The sequence below is a fragment of the Motacilla alba genome, chromosome 4, assembly GCF_015832195.1.
Source record: "Motacilla alba alba isolate MOTALB_02 chromosome 4, Motacilla_alba_V1.0_pri, whole genome shotgun sequence".
Taxonomy (NCBI): Eukaryota; Metazoa; Chordata; class Aves; order Passeriformes; family Motacillidae; genus Motacilla; species Motacilla alba.
Window position 1 is genome coordinate 10,562,795 of NC_052019.1, and position 20,749 is coordinate 10,583,543.

Below are 20,749 nucleotides of genomic sequence, written 5' to 3' on the forward strand. Positions count from 1 at the left end.
TCACATCCTGCCGATACTGTTTTAAACTGGAGCTCTCAGCCCAACCATGTGAGTCAGAATAGCTGTGAGCGAAAGGGCTGATTGCGGAGGTGGTTGTTATACCTTCTCACCCAAGCTCTGGCCAATTATTAACTCAGCCCTGTGAAATAATTGGCCAGAGCAAGTTCAGAAGACAGGTGTTACTGTTGGTCCAAGCTATTTGCCACAGGGCTGCATTTGCTTACCCTGGCACGTTTGGTGTGATGTCAGCACACAAAGAATGTTCCTGCAGATAAAGCGAACAGCACATGATTTCATGAGCCTGTTTGTGACAGATGCGTGCGGTGTGAAGAAACACTGTAGCACAAACTGTAGTACTTCTCAAGATCATGTTATTCCAGCTCATTAATCCCTTCTCTCTGGTTTGTCTCCATGAATGACTATATGTGAAAACTCACCAGTGCTCACAAGAAAGCTTTCTGCCTGCCACCCCCTCCACGTAGAGGCCTGTTGAAATTCTGTGTATTGTTATCAAAGCCCCACTGAAAGACAGATGGGAGCTGTACCTTTTTCATGTCTGCTTCACACTCCTCTTCCATTTGGAGCCAAGAGCTGCCTTATACAGGAAATCTCCCGCAATGTTTCATGCTGAAAATAATAAGGGGTTTAGTTAATATTCTCGCGAATTCTTTTATCAGTGTGCTTTATCCAAATAAGTTAAAACGATCACGGCTTTTTTTGGTGATGACTGGATAAAAGAAGAATAAATAATAGGCATTCTAAATTAGAGGAATTTGCATAATGAAATTACTGAATCATATTGCTACAGTGAAATTGGATCATAAAATATGTTTGGAAACATGCGTGTTTTAAAGATATTTTTTAATGTAAGAGAGGGAAAAGAGGAGATGCTTGTCTTCTCTCCACTCCAGAGAACCCAAGGGAATGTATAATTACTGCTATCCCCAGGACTTCTGTGTGCTGCTGGCCCAGATTTTGGAAAATTTTACTAGTCAAGGAGTCATGCATGCCTGTTTCCTCATCCTTTACTTGTCGTGGAGCAGCTGCATTTCAGAGTTGTTAGGAAAGAGCAGTGACTACATATGGAAGAGAACAAAATGAATATATCAGTATTTTCAGTTGAGATTTAATCTGAAAATAAACAAGTAATGTGATGTTCATTGTTGCAAGGAAGAACAGAGATTCAAATATTCCCTCTCTAGTGGTACATGAACTCATAAAGAATTTCCACAGACAAATCTTTTAACACTGGACATTTTTGGCAGGTTGAGTTGCAAGGACAGTTCTTTTATGGTTCTGCCAGTTTCTTGGTGTTCAGGAGCAGCAGCAGTGAACCAGTCAGGTCCCAAATGCACTTTTCTCCACTGGAGTGCCATTTTAAGTCAGGTCAGGGAGCCTCAAACTTCCAGTCCCACTCTCCCCAGCCGTTCCTGCTATCCTTAGAGAAGGAAGAAGGCATTGCACCCTTAGTAGCATTATGATGAGCTTTAGTTTTGCAAGGCAGTTGATGAGGTGTTTGGTGTTACACAGTGCTACAAAGACATGAGCAACTGAGAGGGGATGGGCTTCTCACAACCAGGTGGCTGAAAATCCCCAAAACAGGCCAAGTGTGACATTGTCAGGTGGGAGTCACTGCAGGGAAACAAACCCAGGACTGAAATAGCTTCTGCACTGAAGTGTCTGGCTATAATCCCTGACTGTACATTGGCCTAAATCTTCTCTCCAGAAGATCTGAAGATGAAGATTTAGTCATATTTTATACAGCAGTATAAGGATTGCAGAACTCATCCTGAAAGCAAGGAAAAGAGCTGTATGCCATTCTCACCCAGAGGGTAAGAGGAGCTCCTCCTGGCTCTCCATCTAACCTGTCACTAGTGACTTCCCCAAGTTCTGGAGAGGTTGTCTCATCAGAACTACCTTGTTTAATGTTACCCTTGTCCATCATCCAGCTTCTTGAAGAATCTCTTGCCTTGTTTTTTCCATTCATCCCCTGTCTCATTCACCTCTGACATTTAAAGAGGTGACTCTTACACCAGATATCTGATTTGGATGTGATGAACTGAACTCACATAAATTATATAATTTTTCAAGTTATAGAAGTCCCTTTTCATCCATCACCACCTCCAAATCTTTCCCCCAAAGCTGCTCTCAATCCATTCTCCTTCCAACCTGTATTTGGATTGGGAATGCAACCAAGTCTGTCTGTTGTATCCACAGGGTATAACTAACCCAGTGTCCCTACATATCATGCTCAGCATTTTGCTTGTTCTTATATAAACCAACCTGCTACTCCTATTCTTTTTCTTCTATTAAGTGTTCCTCATCTTATAATACGTTTCCAAAAAAACCCTTTAGATGAAAGCATTTATCATGTTGAAATGTTTTTATCAACAAATGGGAAGTCATCTGGTATGAATATTTAGTAAATAAGTATGATTTAGCAACACCAAAATGTTTTTTCCCCATTTTTGTATCACTCTTTTCTTGACGTGCACGAAGTGCCAACAATCTGTTTTTCTATTGTAGTTAATGTTTTCTTATACATGCTTTTTGATGGCTGTGGTTTAAAAACATCTGCTCATGGACAGGATCGCTTGGGATTTTTGTTGCTTTTTGATTTCCACTTCAGTCTTTGGAGTTCAAATAACGCCCACTCACCTGACAGCATCAAAACCAAGCCAAACAAAAGCCCATCTGCTGTGGGTGCATTTCCCAATGCACAGCTGACAGCAGATCTAGAAAGGAGCTGAACTTGGGGCCAAGTCCAATGTAGTTTTTGTTTTGTAGAGCTCATTTGAATCCAGAGCACACCAGGAGAAATCCTGGCACCTAACACTGAGTGAGGAATGCAAAACTAGACCCACAATGTTCTGGACTTGGTTTCACTAGTGTTATGTAACCTGTCCAGGACACTGAGATCAGTGTCTTTTCCCTTGTGAAATGTTCAATAAGATCTTTGATTGACCACAGACCACAAGGGTCAGGTTTATCTTTCTCAGCAGTACAGGGCCTCTTTGAAGCACATTGGGCACTTGGAGGGAAGACTGCTGTCTTCTGAATCACTACCACCCTTTCACTGCAGCATCCAGCTGCCCTTTGAGATCACAGCTGCCATCCAGATTTTAGCCACTCTGAGCCTGCATTGCTCTACAAAATCCGGAGAGATGATAACCTAAGTTGGTGTAGTGTCTGAGTTGAAAGCGCCTCACAATTTCAGAAACCTTTAAATCAATGGCTGATAAGTAGGTTCTTTACTCTGCAAGCAGGCTAAAATTTCCACAGTACACACACAACTTCCAGAATACAAATACAGCTTTCAAGACACAACTAGAGAGATCAAACTGAGTTAGCTGGTTAGAAGGTAAAAATGTATGGAGAACTTAGATGTGATATTCTTCAGTTTGAAAGCTCCCTCTTAGATACCTAAGTCTATGATCACAATGAAACATTTTCACAAAATTTGCAGGAGATATAGAAAATTATATGATCTGGAGAGCGATTGCAGTTCTCTGAGGAGTGAAAATCCTTATGGATCAACCTGGAGGCACTGGCAGAAAAATGAAAACTTCAACTCAGTGTTGGTTATCAAACACCAGACAGAGGCTCTTTAACTTTTTTATTGTTATGGACTTTGAGTTATAGAACAGCAGAATCTTTAGTTCAAGACAAGCAGAACATTTCATTCAGTTCATGAATATCATCCATTGAATTCAAGGTACAATTAATTTCTTCAAATGTGGGTGTCTACTTTCAGATTAGAGAAATAATTCTGTGTATTTTACTGATATATTAACTCCTTTATTATTAAGGTTAGCGTGGATGTAGACATGTTCTTTGCAACTACTTATGGCTCAGTCCAGTTGCACACATATGGATCTCTTGCCATCGGAGCTGCATTCTATCTGGCCTGCAAAGGGGCACTGGCACTGCAGAACAGCATAGCTCTCTTAAATACTCCGTTTTTCCTGGCAGTCTTGCAAACATCTTGAATATATTAAAGTGCTAAAAATCACAATTGCACTGATACTTAGAAAGTTGAATTCAGACCTTGAAGTTAGCGGAGAGGAATCACATGCATTGTGTCTTGTTTCATTTGAGAGCTTAAACAGGATTTAGTTCATCTTTCACAGAAGACGCTCTCAATCTTTCCCTTGGTTTTGATGGGAATCAGGTAAGCTGTATAAAGTACAGGTAACAGCTTGGGAGACTGAATAGCCCTCCAAACTGACACTATCCAGACATTATTATTTTATTTCAAATAAAAGCAAAGCTGGTCAGAATCAAAACTTATCTAATGGCTGGTTTTTGTCTCAGTCCTGTAGATTGATATCTGCATCTCTGATAAATCTGTTGTAGTGGATTCTCGATATGTATCCAAGACCCACATTTTATAATACTGCCAGTGAAGTTTGATTCAGTTAGCGAACTCCAGAGCTCTGTAGTGGGAAGTTACTTTGTAGTCTCAGTAGTCCCAGTAAAGGCAAAGTAGGTCTGGCATTTGACAGCTGAGGGTTGGGACAGGGCAGTCACCACAGAAGTTACAGCGAAGAAATGTTGTACAGTGCAAAGATGTTGCTGTGATGGGTTCTGATTAACATTTTCAGGAATTTCTATCAGACATTGAGCATCCACACTGCTTATCAGATTCAAAGAAATTGGAGAGGGGTCTAGAGCATTCCTACAGCATGCTGGACAATCCAGCATATCCACTCTCTCATAGCAGTGGAGGCATTACTGCTGACTCCAGCATCAACAGGAGAGGGACTCAAAACCCACTTCTGCTGCCAGAACTCTCAGAGCAGAAGCACTTTACAATAAAAAAATGTGCATTTATGAGTTGAAATACAATACATGTAATTTTTGTGTTAAAACTTCCTTGCACATATAAAGCTTTGCTTTTTGGCTTGCCTACAGTTGTCCTGTCCTGACCAAGCTGGATATTGAGCTGCCTGTTCTCTAAAAAAGCCCATGACCATCCACGCTGTTGGTATCTTTATGCCAAATTCTTTTGATGAGTTTGTTTCACTAGGCATTTCAGGTACACACAGAGAACAGTGACCAGCAGGCATCTTACATTAATTCATTTATTCTAGATTCATGCAAAGACTTGAAGAATATGCTTCCAATATATCTTTTTTGTGTTGTACCTGTTTTTCAAATTTGGCTTCCCTTAGACAGCAGAGAGAGTGGAGAACGTGTGGAGTTTATGAATTGTCACCAGCAAACTTGTGTTTCATCTTTTGAGCTAGATTTTCACATTTGAAAATAACATCTGCTCCTTCCCTCTTTCTCAGTAAGTCTTTTTAGAAAGAGATTAGATGCAACCATTTTCTAAAATCCCAGTATAATGAAACAGCTGAAAGAGAAGCTTAAAAGAAGGCAACCGAAAAAGAAATATATTCCCCACCATGATCATAACTCATAGCTATGTGTTGTGAGAACTCTAACAAGCTAATCCGTCTGGTTTTGGTTTTCAGTCACAGATGAACTAACAGCCTCTCATTTAAGTTACTGCATGGAACCACTGTGAGCTTAAGAAGCATTAGTCATTTTATTTGCATTCAAAGGGTTGTGTTTTTTAAAATGTAAGGAATATCCCTTCCTTTAAGAAAGGAACATATCCTGCATAGCAAGGATTAGCAGAGAGGCAGAAAAATATGTGTTAGCTAAAATTGATTACATAGACTCATTCGGGTTGGGCAGGGATCCTTCTGTGTCATCAATTCCATTCCACTGCACCAGCATCAAACTGATGATACCAGTCAGATTGTGGGATGGAAGAAAGTATAATTTCAGAAAGAAAGAACCTAAAATTATTTCAGTGTATGTATATGAAATTAAGGACCTGAGCTGTTCTGATCTCTCTCCTGTAAAAAAAACACAAGCAAGATTTGCATTATTTTTGCCAACTTTCTCTTTAATATCAGTGTGATATCCATTGATACATATTTTAATTCTAAATATTTGTTGTTTATTTTCTCACTGTTTCTTTCAAGAATGTTACTAAAAGTCCTTCAGGAAGTAGTTATCAGCAGATTACATGAGATTTAGCAACCATGCTTTTGCCACATAGCAAAGAAGGTAACACAGGGCCTCCAGCTTGTCTGCTTCATTAAGGCTTGTAGCAGTTAATGAAAACTTCTAATTGTGGATCTATGCTTCTATTCAAGGGAAGCCATACCATAAGGAAGCAACTTTGTTCGCAGCAGGCTTCCTTTTTCAAGAAATCACTCAAGTTTCTTGTACTTTTTACACTGCTTCCATTTGGCATTGGGTCAGGCCTCTTCAATGATGAGTTTGAAACCCTCATAGATAGGAGAATATTCTATGCAAAAATAATTCAAAGAAATTACCATGATACAGTGGAACATAGCGGGAAATTTTGCTGTAGTAGGAATTCTAGTCTTTCATTTTGGTTTTAACCTAGAAATTATCTGACATGCTATAGACAGATAAATTGTTACCATTTTTTGATTGTATACATTGTTTGAAATAAGCTCAAGCAGCTGGTTTTCAGTATATTTTCTATCTTTTTTTAATGTTGGTCTCATTATCCATTACTCCAGTGCTATCACTATAGATTTCATAGGAAGGCAGAGATTATCTTAAAAAAAATTTGAACAGCATTTTCCCTAACTCACTGGCAATGTGTTCTTCATTTCTCAGAGACTGATAAAGCAGGGTTCAGCTGGGCTCGGGAGGGTGTTACCTTTAATTCTAAGTCAATATATATTTATATATCAAACATATATCTAAGTCAATATATATCTTGTTTTCCTGCAGATAGAAAACCAATCAGACGGGGTTACATGGCAATACACCCCAGACTCTTACAATGTAGGATATCTCATTTCCCAAACAACCATAGCGTAACAGCTTTGTTCACAGGAATAATTTCTAGGACATTACTGTGTAAGGTCACAGGGAAAGAGTCTTTGGCTTCCTTCCCAAAGAGCTCCTGAAAAAAATATTTGTGCAAAACTTGGGTCAAAGATGTCCAGACTGTTGAATGGAAAGACAGAACAAAACTGAATTTCTGTGGCTAGAAAATTTCTGTGAAATGGTGCTATGTTCCATGATACTTCCATGGTACTTATGATGATCTTTTTATGGGGTTTTATTTTGATTTATTTGCTTGGGTTTTTGGTGGGGTTTTTTTTGGTTTTGTTTTTTTGTTTTTTTTAATTATGTGGGCTTTTTACTCATTTAGAAGCTTCAGTATGGTGTGATTTTTTTTCTGTGGCCTACATCTATCACTAGATATTGTTTCTAATTCTTAGTAGTTCTGTCATCTTTTCTATTAGACTATAACATTTTAGGGAAGAGGATTATGGTCTTCATGCTACAGAGATAATTTTGTTCACACAAATGAGAGTATAGCCATATGTGTGAAGGAATTTCTTTTCAGACCTCTGGGGGCCATTTTTGGTTCTCTTTACAGGCTTTAAGGATACAGTCTCTGTGGTGTCTGCTCTGTTACACTTTGGGTAATACTGGTAGAGATCCCAGAAGCTGCTTATGTGAGAGGTTAGAAACTCATTTACACAAGGTGTTATTATCCCAACCAGCTTCATAATTCTCTCCTACAGAAAAATGGAATTTGTTTTGCTTTCCCTTAAAGCCTCATGACATAGGTCAAGATTTTCCATGGACAAATACAATCAGCATTGGTATCATTTCATAACTCAAAATGGCTCATAAATCTACAGAAATTTTCCATTAGTGAGAGATAAGTTTACCTAAGAAATCCATTTTTATGAAAGACACAGACAAAATATTCTTAAAGTCATCTCTTTTTATATGCATGGTAATAGCCGCTTTGCCTTGAGGTGCATTTGGAATTATTGAATTTTCAATTTAAAATTTAATAAAAACATAACTTATTGATCTCACTCTTCTTTCCTCACTAAGTCACTGGTCCTATAAAAGAAGAAAAATTTTTAAACTTTAAAATTATACTAAATATTTCATTTCCCCAGTAATTTATATACTTTACTTTTTCACCAAAAGGAAAGTAATTTTTAATTAAAAAAAATTTAAGAATCATTTCCAATCTGTACTGCTTATAGCAATGAGATTGTTATTCTTAATAACAGAACCAGGACCACATTCTGCCTTATGCCATATAAGGGCAAACTTGAGCGTTGGAAACCACAGCCTTAGTGTTGTCTGTTCAGTCCACTAGTCTCAAGCAAAAATATGGCTATCTATTGAAATTAAAGTAGTTCAGCAAGAGTAATCAGAAGACAGTCATTAGGATCAAGGTCTTGTGACAGGCATATTCTATAAATAACAGCAAACAGAAATAAAAAATGTATGCCGTCATTAAAAAAAATTCTATTGCTAAATTATGTCTAGCACCTGTGGAAGACAGCAGTCAGCACCCAGCCTATAAACTTAACATTTTTTGTTCACATAAGCAAGTCTCAGTTCTTGCAGACTTGGTTCTGAGCTTTGCCATTACCTCACTGAGGATTTGTGCTCACTGGTGTGTTTGTGTTTGTGCAGCAGTGGAAATTTTTTTTTCAGCAAGTATGAGAAGAAAGCCTGCATGTTTTTCAATTTTGAAAATATTATCCTTGGCAATGAAAGTGATAAACTGAGTGGCTAAAAATGGTGTACTTTCTAGGGTATATTTCTTGGTTTATACCTGAAATAGGACACCAAACTCAATTACAACAAATCTCTCAGGTGACAAAATTAGCACAGTAGCATGAGTTCTGCCAATTAACCATGAGAAGGCTCTCATTAATCTAGATTTTTGGAGTTACGTAGCGATACAAATAAATTATTGCACATATTACTGATTTTATACCAAGGTTGTGTGCACCTTTACAACTTTTGCAGTGTTACTGGAGAAATACTGTAGTCACTGGAAAAGCAGTTGTGTTTTAGTCTTCAGGGTGCTTGCCTGAGTTTTCATCAACTTCAAACCACAGTACCCAAAGCTGAAAGGCCAATATAGAACAATCAACAAAGTCAATTGGATGTGTAATGGAAGTTTCCAACACTGGGATCATTGTGCTTCACACACAACTGAGACCCAGCAAAAGCAGGTATATGGAAATTGCCCCACTGTTTTACAAGTGGGACTTCCTCTTCCAAAAAAAACCAACTTTTATTCCAATAAGGACCTGTTTTTGGAACTGCAAAGCCCACATATGATCTGGGACCTTTGGATAAATACTAAGATATTCTGTAATGGGGTCCATCAGTTTGTGGGAAACCACAAAGCCAGAGAGGCTCTGTGTGATTTCACAGTCTTATTGACCTATTTGGAACATTCTGTTACAACTTCCTCCATTTTCTATTACCTCTACCCCAAAATTAACAGTGCCTGATGATTAGGGAGGGAGACATGTTGCTGTTACTCTTTTTAAAAGACTGATTTATTTAGGAAGTTTGAAACTGCTTCCTGGGTTGAGATGTCAATCAAAATAAACAAAGGAATATCTTGTTAGCAGATTCTGATGGGACTTGGATTTGAGGTTTGAGCTATTCATGATATAGAAATGAAGGTTATACCACAGGAAGAACATCAGTCAGGAGAATCCAGTGGCCAAAATTACAAGTGTCCATGGGTTTCAGATTGCTTTAAGCAGCTGATAAGCATGAGTTTGGAGTTCTGGAGTTTAGGATTCAGGTACTGAATATCTGACCATTCATCTGTCTAGCTCACACCATAGTACTTCAAAGTATTTTCTTGAGAGCAGTGGATGGAAAAGCGATGTAAGCCAGAAGAAACAAATAACAAGAAGAATTACTAGAAAATATTGTGTCATGCTTCACCCACTATTACATCTGATTCTTCCTGATAAATATTGTAAAATTTTGCAAGTAGTTTAATTTTTCAGTTACCATTAGGGAGTTTTACATTCAGCTGAAATATAAATCTGCATATGAAACAATTCTGCCTATAAAAATGTTTTAGCAGTGGAAATGAATTTCTGAGCAGACCAGTAACATGGGATTGATGTAACATTTCTGTTCTAAATTATGGGTTTATAGTCCAAAATGTTAGTGACAGCTGTTCATTAGCCTACACTCCTCTCCCAATCTCATTTCCCAGTGGACAGCCACCCATAGCAGAATCATCAGTCTCGGTAAGTAATTGTTTCTGCATCAGCCTGGAGACTAAACTATCCTCCCATAAACTGAGAAAGCCTTTTAGCATCATGTGCTTCATGCTGTGCCTGTACAGATAAAGAAATTATGTCTGTCTCTTTTGCTGTCATATCTACTTTCATTCACAAGCACTAAGCTTGTCTGAGCACAAGAATAATACAATGGAAAAGTTAAATCTTCCAAAAAGATTTTTTATTGTTTAGCTTTTATTGTTTGGGTTTACCAAAGCCTATGCAGTCACTGTAGGATACATCATTCCTTACTAAGCATCTATCCAGTGTTTTGGTATAACCACCATTCAAAACCTCTCCTGGGCTCTTCAACCTGATTTAATCCCATGACACTTACTGCTTTGTCACTGGTCAGAAGCACATTAGCACTGACAGTGCCAAAGATATGGCTATAGCCTAAAAAATCTGAAAGAAAACAGGTTTCCCCTATCTCTTGCTCTAGTGATGTAAGCATGGTTTATTCCTACAGAGCACAACCTAGTGAAATAATGCCTTTTTAGTTAGTGGTTGGACAACTAGACATGAAAGAGTCTGAATCACCAGCTCCTTTGGCTTCTATCCACTATAGTCTGGGACTTCTATTGATGGAAGGCTTTTGATCCCTCCAGCTAAAGCTGGTCTATTTTGTCAAATTAAATCCTGAAAGCACACAAATGCAAAGGATCAGATGGATCCCTAGGGATCTAGTGCAACCCTGGTTCCCTGAGGCAGAAATACCTACTGCCAGGACACCAAATATTAAAAAACTATTTATCTAATTTATTTTTTAAAAGTGCAATGAATGTGACCCTCTGTATGTGATAGATCTTGGTATTTTAATGAAGTACTCCTTCTATTATGAAAATACACAGTATAAATTGTTTTTCTTTCCCCTGCAGATGAGAGGAGCTATCCTCTTTGTAAAAGGCTTTTACATTGTCAAGCCCGTTATATCTGCCCTCAGTCTGTTCTAGACTAAACAAACATTGCTCCTTCCACAAAGTTCATGTTTTCTAAACTTCTTATCGGTTTTATTGTTCCTCTTTGTGCTCTAATTTGTCAACATGTTTCTTCTGTTGAGTTGTGCCTAAACTAGATACAGTCCCAGCATCTCACTGGACAGAGAATAAATTTATCTCTGTTGTCCATGACACTTCTACTGATTTGAAGCTTGTCATTTTTGTTCTGCAGCCAAAATGTTTGTTAATGTCTGACTTGTCACCCATCACAATCCCCATCCGCCTGTCACCCAGCTATTCACCTTCCACATCTATTTTCCATAACACAGGCCTTTAACACAACTTTCCTTTTTCAAAGAGATTTGAATTCTGATCCTACCCTCAGTAGTGCATTTAGCCCCTTCCAATTTGCCATTAAAGGCAAATTATATACATCCAGATTTCTTCAAAAGAAGGCTGATGTTTGAAATCCTTTCTATTTTGATAGTGTGAAGTCCCAGCTGCTTGTTTTTGAATTCTTTATAAATCACATATTTACATCATGTATTCCTGTAAAAGAGGATGTATGAAGTGACACTGTTTTACAAAATTTGTCATTTATGACTTCACCTTCATCCACTGTCCCATTAAAGCACTTATCCTGGGAAACTCTGACGTGTGAGCTCAAGGACACTTTACCATCATCTTGGTGCTTCCTACTGCCAGTTTTATGCCAGTGGCAGATATTATGCCTTTGTTTTATTAAATCCCACTTCTGAGATCCTTTGCTGCTTCAGGTTTCTCAAAGCATAAGGACAATGGCAATCCAAGAATTGCAAAATTGTTGTCAAATGTAAACAAATGCGCTTTTCTGTCAGACTATCTATAATAATAAAGAATTCCATCCAAGAGTAGGCTCTTGGGATTGAACCAAATTTATATGTTTTTGGAAAAGGATGTGTGAAATAAATTTGTTACAAGGTCTTTTATGTTATTAAGTTCAATTATAAATACTTAAACCTATTTCTAAGTCATGATTTAAGCCTCAACAATAATGAAAATTTATTTGCATGGTGCTTTATTCCAGAGATTTTATTAGTTTTTTTTTTTTCATTCATGAAAGATTAATTTAAAGACTGAACATGACTGTAATGTGCAGAAGAGTATGGACCAAATGAAAAATTATACTTTACTCCACACAGCAAAGAGCTACACCTCCCCTTAGTAGACTGAGCATTTGAAAGGAAGAAAATAGCTTCAGGTTGGTTTCTGATGTTCTCTAAAGTTGGATGAATTTAACTCATTTTGTTTTCCATCATTTAGTCAGAAGTATTGCCTCAATACAGATTATTTCAAAGATTGATATTCCACCATACCCTGTAATACAGGACACAGAAACTAAACATGATAGTAAAAACCAACAGATTCTTCTTTCTTATGTCTGAGTTCACACATTTGCCAAGATTATGAATGTATCTGAGACCTCTCTACTCAGCTCACTGAATCTATGGATCTGGGGAACTCAAAGGTTGTCTTTGGTGCTTTAGTCCATGAGGTCTAACAAGTAATTACCTTTGTTTCTTGTATCTACCATAGTGTCCCAATCTTCTTTGCATTATATGAAAATAAATTCTTCAGTCAACTTAAGCAAAATAAAATAGGGCTAAAATCTTAACAAGAATTGTATGTTTGCAAAAAAAAAACCAACAAAAAAAACCTTGAAAAATTTCTGATAATTTTAATTCTGCAATCTTCCATCTTTTCGTAATTCTTTTGTTACTTTTCGTGTACATTTATTACTTTTTTGATACATGTAGTTTTGACCGAGGACTTCCCATTGGAATGTAGCTAATGAATTCTTGTATCGTATTGGCATGCACATCTTCAGTTACCAATTTTAGTCTCTTCTCTTAAACTGTGTTACTGGTAGCTCAGGAGTGAGTTTAATGGCTTTATCTTTAATTGCTATGGCATAACTAATCAATGCCATGAAAAAAATTACAAATTTTGAAGATGCAGTGAAGATATTAAAAATTCATTGCTGTCCTGTGCTTGTCCAATGCACACATTTAATTTTTTTTTTTTTACTCTGAAAGAACTGGATGCATAATTTATTCTAGAGATGAGGGTTGGGTTTTTTTTGCAGAGTAGAAATAAAGTCATTAAAATCAATGTTGTAACACAGTATTGGATAAAAAAAATGCTAAAAAAGAGGATCTACAAGTGTCATGAGACTGGTTCTGCTATGTTGGAATTTTTCAAACTACTTTGACCATAGTGGAGAATATCCCACACACATTGATACTGTATTAAAAGCCTAGATGCATATTAAGTTAGATCTTTCCAGAGTATTTTAAATTACCTGAGTGATATTGAAAATGCATGTGCTTGCCTAATCAAAACCTTTATATTAAGGTGTTTCAGCTTTAAGCTAAAATTTCTGAAATTACAAAAGAATGAGGGAAAATATGGCTTGAAAATGAGGGAATGAAGGAAATGAGGGATGAGGGAAAATATGCAACTTTTGAGAAATAAAACTCATTTAGTTTCCCTTATATTTTCCTGTAATTCAGGAGAACTGAAGGCTTAGTTTTAAAATTTCCTGACTCCCCAGTATTGAAAATTTAATGAAGAATAAAATTATCCTGTCATTGATAGTCTCTCATGCAGTCTAACTGATAGAATAACTATGGAAGCTTTCTGCACAAGATGAGAAATTAAGGAAGAATCCAAGCAGCATTGTCAAACTCATATTCCAGTGAAATCATCCAAATATTAGCTTCATGGAAGTAAACAAAGCAGTCAGTGACTTGGCTTAGGAATTGTGGAATGGGAGAAGACTCTAATTACAGAAATATGAATTAGCCAATAAAGGATAATGGATTTTTTCTGAAGAGAAAAAATCCTGTAAGGTCTTGAACTATAGGGAAAGTGCGAGACTGGTTTTAAAGCATGCACTTGTGATCTTCTTCCAAAATCAGACCTCTCTATGGGTCTTGTAAACCAAAGCCTGTAAAATGTGTCCCACTCTGCAGCCCACTTTCCAGTAGAACCTTTAATATTTTGTAGAGCAGTAAAGGAGAGGGGGAGGTCACTGAAAGGACAAGCAAGAAGGATGTGTAGGAATATAGCAAAACTTTTACATCCTGTGGAGAAGTGCTCCTCACGGTTTAGTGCAAACACAACGATGAGGAAATCTCTCCCATTCATCCCTGCCCACGTAACCCACTTCTCCAGACTCTCACACGGGAAAACACACACCAGAGCTGCTCCCAGATGGGAGGAAGATCCAGAGTCACAGCCCACATTCACTGTTTCCATGATTCCATTCAACTTCAGCCCTTCTGCAGGACCTCAGCATTCAGCTTTTATCTCCCATGGCAAGGGAATGTTGTGCTAGATATAGACCTTGAGCCAATCTCAAATTCTTAATTTGACCCAGATCTACAGCTTCATTTTAATGGAGCTTGGCTGATTTATGTGAACTGAGAATGTGGCTTATTGTCCAAATCAGAATTCCATGTCTCAGCAACTGAGTAAAATAAAACCTTAACTTGTGAACACAGAGGTCCAAAGGCAGCAATATAAATATTTTTAAATGCTCAAAGTTTATATTAGATTTAACTTGCTATAAACCATATCCAGGAGATTTAATACAGGATTGGTTTATAAGAAATAATTCTAAAATAGAACACAGTTCAGAAAAGATCAACAAATACATTTGGGTAATCATCGTAGAGATTTTAAAGTAAAGTTGATGAGCATTAAAAAAGCAGTTTGCAAAACTGCAGATATTTGCAAATTAACAAAGAATAAAACCATAGAGAAATGTGCTCAGTGCACTGCTTTTAAATTTTACCCCTTGCCAATTAGAAAGGATGTGTATAACAAAAAGCAGCAAAGAATTCTGAATCCATATAATTGCTGTGACTATGGGAGACTGGACATTATGTAGCAGTATCTTCAAAAGTAGTTCCCATAGCATTTTTCCTCATTTTGAGCAGAGGATAAGCCTTGTTCATTGTTATCACAGCTTTTCTCTTACTTTCTCTTGGAAGTCTTATTGGCTTCTTTGCTTCACCCTTTTCAGGGCACAGAGTGTGCACATGGCAGAGCCTGCTCACCCCTGCAAGATTCAAATAGAAGAAGCTTGCTCAGCAGGCACAGAATTTTGGTAGCATGCTTTAAAACATCTTCCCTACGCAAATTTAAATTTTTTTAAAGCTTATGACAGGAATAATTTTCAATAGGAGAAAGCACACTGTTAAAAAAACCCTTGGGTTTCCTGGCAAATCAGTGTTCCTGGTCACTAAAGCTTAATAGTGAACAGGTAACCAGACTTTGCTCAGTCTAAAATAAACATTGACCAATTAGTACACTTTTCTCTAGACTCATTCTTAGAAATAAGATTGACTTTTTTCCAACCTTAACTGGTATGTGGCAGACACCCAGGAACCAGCAAGAGCAATGAAAAGCTGGAAGGCATAAAAGTAAAAACGATGTCTAAAAAAGGAAAGCAATAGAGCAAACATAATTGGCAAAAGATGCAATAAGAACAACTTTTCTCTGATTTAGTAAGAAAGTGTGTCAGCTTTTTAATGACCCAGAAAGTCACAGATGCAACTTTACACACATTGATCAACTGGTAGGCAGAAAAAGGAAATATGCAACAGCAAAGTGATTCTACACAAAAAAAATTCCACTGTGAAGGAAGAAAAAATATGTCAGAAACAAAGATGTCAATTAAAATTCATTAGTAAAGGAAAGATTTTTAGGCTAAGACACTTCTTGACACATACCTCAATTTTCTTGAAATTTCCTGCAGTTGCAAATATTTCAAGCTTTCAAGAAACCTGTAGTTATCAATAAGCTAAAATAAATGGGATACCTTGGACAATAAAGAAAGAATAATAATCATCTAATTATCATTATTTCATGCTGAACAACTTATTTACTCAGCTGTATGTTTGCATGTAAGACTGCTGTTATCTCTGGTATGCAGGAAGAACAGAAAAAAAGAATTTTTATACAGTGTATAATTGACAGACCTACAGCAGAGCATAAAAGAAAAACAGTTTTCAGATTACTTAGTAAGCAATTTACAAGTGTTTTCTCTTGAGTTCAATTCATCAGTACCAAAATGCATGATTTTAACCATGTCTTTACACAACATAATAATCTCGTGACCAATAGGAGACAGATTCAAGATTTAAAGGAATTTGCAGTGCATATCCCTTTAATCTACCAGGGAAATACCTACAGATTTATGCCAAGAATTAAAAAGTCAAGAAGGAATAATTTCTGGGGAATAGCTTCATGGATAGTGTGAATGTATTTATTTCACTACCCTGTGTTTGTACAGATTGGGTGTTTCTGTATGGCTAGTACTAATTTTACAGGAAGTTCCACTCAATATGAGGAAAAACTCCTTTACTGTGCAGGTGACAGAGCACTGGAATAGGTTGTTCAGGGAGGATGTGGAGTCTCCCTCACTGGAGAAATTCAAGAACTGTCTGGACACAATCCTGTGCAATGTACTGTCTGTTGACTCTGCTTGTGCAGGGAGGTTGAGCCAGATGCCCCATCTCCAACCTCACCCATTCTGTGATTATGTGAATATCAACTCCAAAAGCATAAGACAAATCCTGACCACATTTTACATTTACATTTTTTCCCAGCTTGGGAATGGATTGGATCCCAAGAGGTTTCTCTCTCCCTCAGTGTATAACCTGACTGATAGAACACAAGTATCTAATACCAGTCCACAGTGTTAAATAAACTTCAGGAAAGATTCAGAAAGAACCAGTGTTATATTTAGAAAAGCAAAAATGCTCAATTTATTATGCTCATTCCAATTTCCAAAAAATCAGATATTTTCCATGCAATGGTGAAATTCCCTTCTGTTGACTTGGCAAAGAAAGGCTACTTTGAGCAGATTTTGTACATCTGCTACATCAGGAAAAACACCTGCTGGCAATTTTTGAGAGTTTCCCAGCACATAACTCTCTAGAGTAATTCAGCATCTAAATGGCACACAAGTTTCATAATATTGTAAGTCAGAGTAATTGTGTTTAACTTGCCTTTTCATGGAAAGATACAATCCATTTAGTATGTCAGTGCAGAGGCAACCTAACCTGCCACCCAATGATTAAAATGCCAGAGCGAGACAGATATTTGTGAAATTAAACATTTTTCTTACCTTCATTATCTGAAATGGCCAAATGAAGGCAGAAAAGCATTAGGAGGAAAATATTTAAAGGAACATTTTCTGAGCACTCAGCAGAGAATAACACCAGACAGGCAATTTGTATTAACTGGGAAAGCAGTTACTTATATCAATAATAATAATAATATGTACCAATACTTTTGGTATAGCTTCAGAGAAAGTTCTTGGTTCCTTAGATTAGGTATTTTGAATGTCACTGCCTGTGCTGTAGCACCAGGCTCATACAAAGAATTCACAGAGCATTTTTCTTGGCAAAACAAGTAGATGTCAAAAGTTGACCTCACATAAAAATAATACCAGGAGTTTAGAGCATGTACCAGCATCCAACCTCATTCAGCAGGTTTCTTCTCTACCACAGTACCCCGCACTTGCACAGCAGTTTGCCTGTTACAAAATAAATCTGCATAGTACCCCAGAGCAGCCAGCTTTCTCTAGATTGTGGATAAGTCAGTTAAAGGCGTTTCAAAGTAGCTTAGAATTATTATCTTCTATTCTTTTTACTCCCTGCAAATGCTCCTTTCTTTCTTAGAGTGTATTTCCCTTGGAATAGATGCTGACTGGTGAAAGCTCTGTTTTTCTTGCCCTGGTAAAGGGTCTTGAAGAGTTTTAGCTCATCAGTTTCTAGAGGGTTTATTTGAGTGATTCAGGGGGTTGTTAGGGCTGGTTTTTGGTTTGTTTTAAGAAATTTTAGCTGGATGAGAAGGGTATCGGAGAAAGTGGGATGGTTTTCCGAGTTCGTGGGTTCCTTTGTTAGCTGGCGGGCGGGCAGGCACGATGCGAAGCTAGACATTGCCACCCCGCGGCCACGGGCGCTCGGCTGGCCAGCGCCGGGGCCGGGCCCGCAGAACGCGGAGTGCTCAGACCTAATTAGAGCTTCGGCGTCCTGGAAAAACGGCAAGGGGGCTCAGCTTCTCCAAGCAGGCCAAAGCTGCAAAAATGGGCACATGTAGCCCTGACACCTATTACTCCAAAGTGAACTGCTCATTCATGAGAGGGGACAGGACCGCCCTCCCTTGCACAGACACACACGGAACACACAGAGTTTGGAGTGTCTTTTTATTGAACCAGGAGAGAGGGAGAGGACAGGCCCCTCACTGCCTGAGTACAGTACTCTGTATTTTCCTCTTTTGGAAACATGAGCTTCTACAGGAGGACATCCTTTCCAGTAATTAAGTATTCTGTACCATGGTACCATCAGTAGAGTTTCCTTCTCTGCAATCCCATTTTTAAAATGAAGGGGTGACACTTGGGAATGTGCCATTTCTGGATGAGAAAGTACCACAAGCATCTGGCTCTATATCTGACAAGGTTCTACACATGGAGCTGCTCACAGGCACCAATTTGTGCCAGTTCAGGAAGCAGAACATTGTTATTTCAAATCAAGCAGAAATACCTACAGTGTGTTAGTTCCTGCAGAGCTTTTAACAGCTCAGCAGCACTTTTTGGCTCATTAGGAGTATCAGAATTTGCTACTGATCAGCTACATAACTCATTCTGGGTGGAAGCCCTCAGAATCTTCATGCACTGCCTAGGTCTGTTTCTCATTTATCATTCAAACATCCCATTCCTCATTGTCTGTTCTAACAAGCAGACTCTGCAGAGATATGATTCTATACCCTATCTAGGAGGTATCTAGACTCCATGCTGTTCAGCTTTTTTGCTTCATTATGCTGGAAGAATGTTCTACCAGTTAACTGTCCAAAACTGATTATTTACATAACAGCTATGGGAAAACAGTTTTATAAAAATCAGATTTCCATTCAATAAGGACTTGCACCAGGAAGCTCATCAGGTAAGACTCATCTCCCACACCTCTGGAATTCCACATTGCAGACCATTCTCTGATGCTAAAGAGACTAGGGCCACTTAACAGGTGTCTCCTGCAGGGAAGATGAATCCTTCCACTCCTGTCTGGATGAACAGGATTTATCAGTGTAATCCTTCTATCCAAATTCAGTTCCTCCAGAACTCTTAAATTCCAGATTTGCTGTTCAAGTGCATTGATTGTATTTGTTATCTCAGAATCACAAAATTATATTGTGCTCCCTGGAGGAAAAGATGTATTTAAATATCAAACATGTTTTGAAGCAGCTTTTAAAAATTAAACATGCCATTTATATATATATAATAGAAATGCAGTTCTTTGAAATCCTCTGCCTGTGATGTACTGTAATCACATGCAGTAGCAAAACAGAATTCCCATGTCACTAGAGCGAGGAGAGAATTCAGATCCCGCCTTTCCAAAAACCAGATGCATTTTAATATACTGCTCTACTGGTTTCAAGGGAATGGTTAAGAAATTCCATGTACTATACACTGCTTAAGCACAATTTAATACTAAAGGGTAAATTAATAATGTAGAACAAGATCGCTATGAAAGCAAAAATTCTGTGGAATCAAGGCAACATAATGAAGTAGCCGTGCAAGAAAGAAGATAGGCCTTATCAGCAGAATTGAATTCCAGATAAAGTGCAGCTTCCCTTCCCAGAATACAGAGACAGCCTATGATTGCAGCAATCAGAATCAGCAAGAAGTTATAAATTTAGCGAGTCTGAAAACCAAATGAAATGGAAAATAGAATGTCAAGTGCTGAAAAGCAAATTAATGAACAGAGAGCAGCATCCACAATTTTCACAGCTCTGAAGAGATCATACAGGACTTCTGTTGCGTTTTCAGGTCAAGAGCATGTGAGATAATTAATTTCCCATGCTTAATGGGACAGTATGATACCAGCATGAATCTGTCATCCAGTCATTCCTAAGACACCATTACACTAAAACTTTCAAATTTACTGTGTCAGAAGAGAAAATAAGCAAACGAAATGCTTATTGTGTAAAGATCCTTCTAGAAATAGCAAATACAGTGTTTAATCTCAAATGCCACTTTACTTTCTGGACCTTGAGCTAAGAGCAGGACCATAGTGAGTTGACTAGCTTGACTACCTTGACTAGCTATGTTATCACACTGCTTCAAGACAATTAAAAGGTCACAGTTATCATGATAGTGGCAATTATCTGTTATATAGACCATGGGAAGACCAAGGAAAAAGATACTCTCCAGGGAAAGGGGAAATGCATCTCGATTATATCTAGATCTATACATACAGACATAGATATGTTATATACATAAAATACATATATATACACACACATATATATATATACACACACACATATATATACTCTCCCTGTAGGAAATAAGTAAAACTGACAAAGAATTCTAAAGGTCAAAAAGACAACAAAAATTAAATACCTGAATGTATATATAGAAAGAATTCAGAGCATGCTCTGAATGGCAGATTTTAACAAAAGAAAGATTCCTAGGCAAAAACCCAAGGCAATGAGATTACATAGCTATAGAGTTCTGAGAAAAAAAATGAAGGTGTGTTTTTTTGCATTTCCCCAGACACTACAATATAAATAAATATAATATGTAGCCAACAGCCCCATCTGGTTTCTGAGACTGTACAT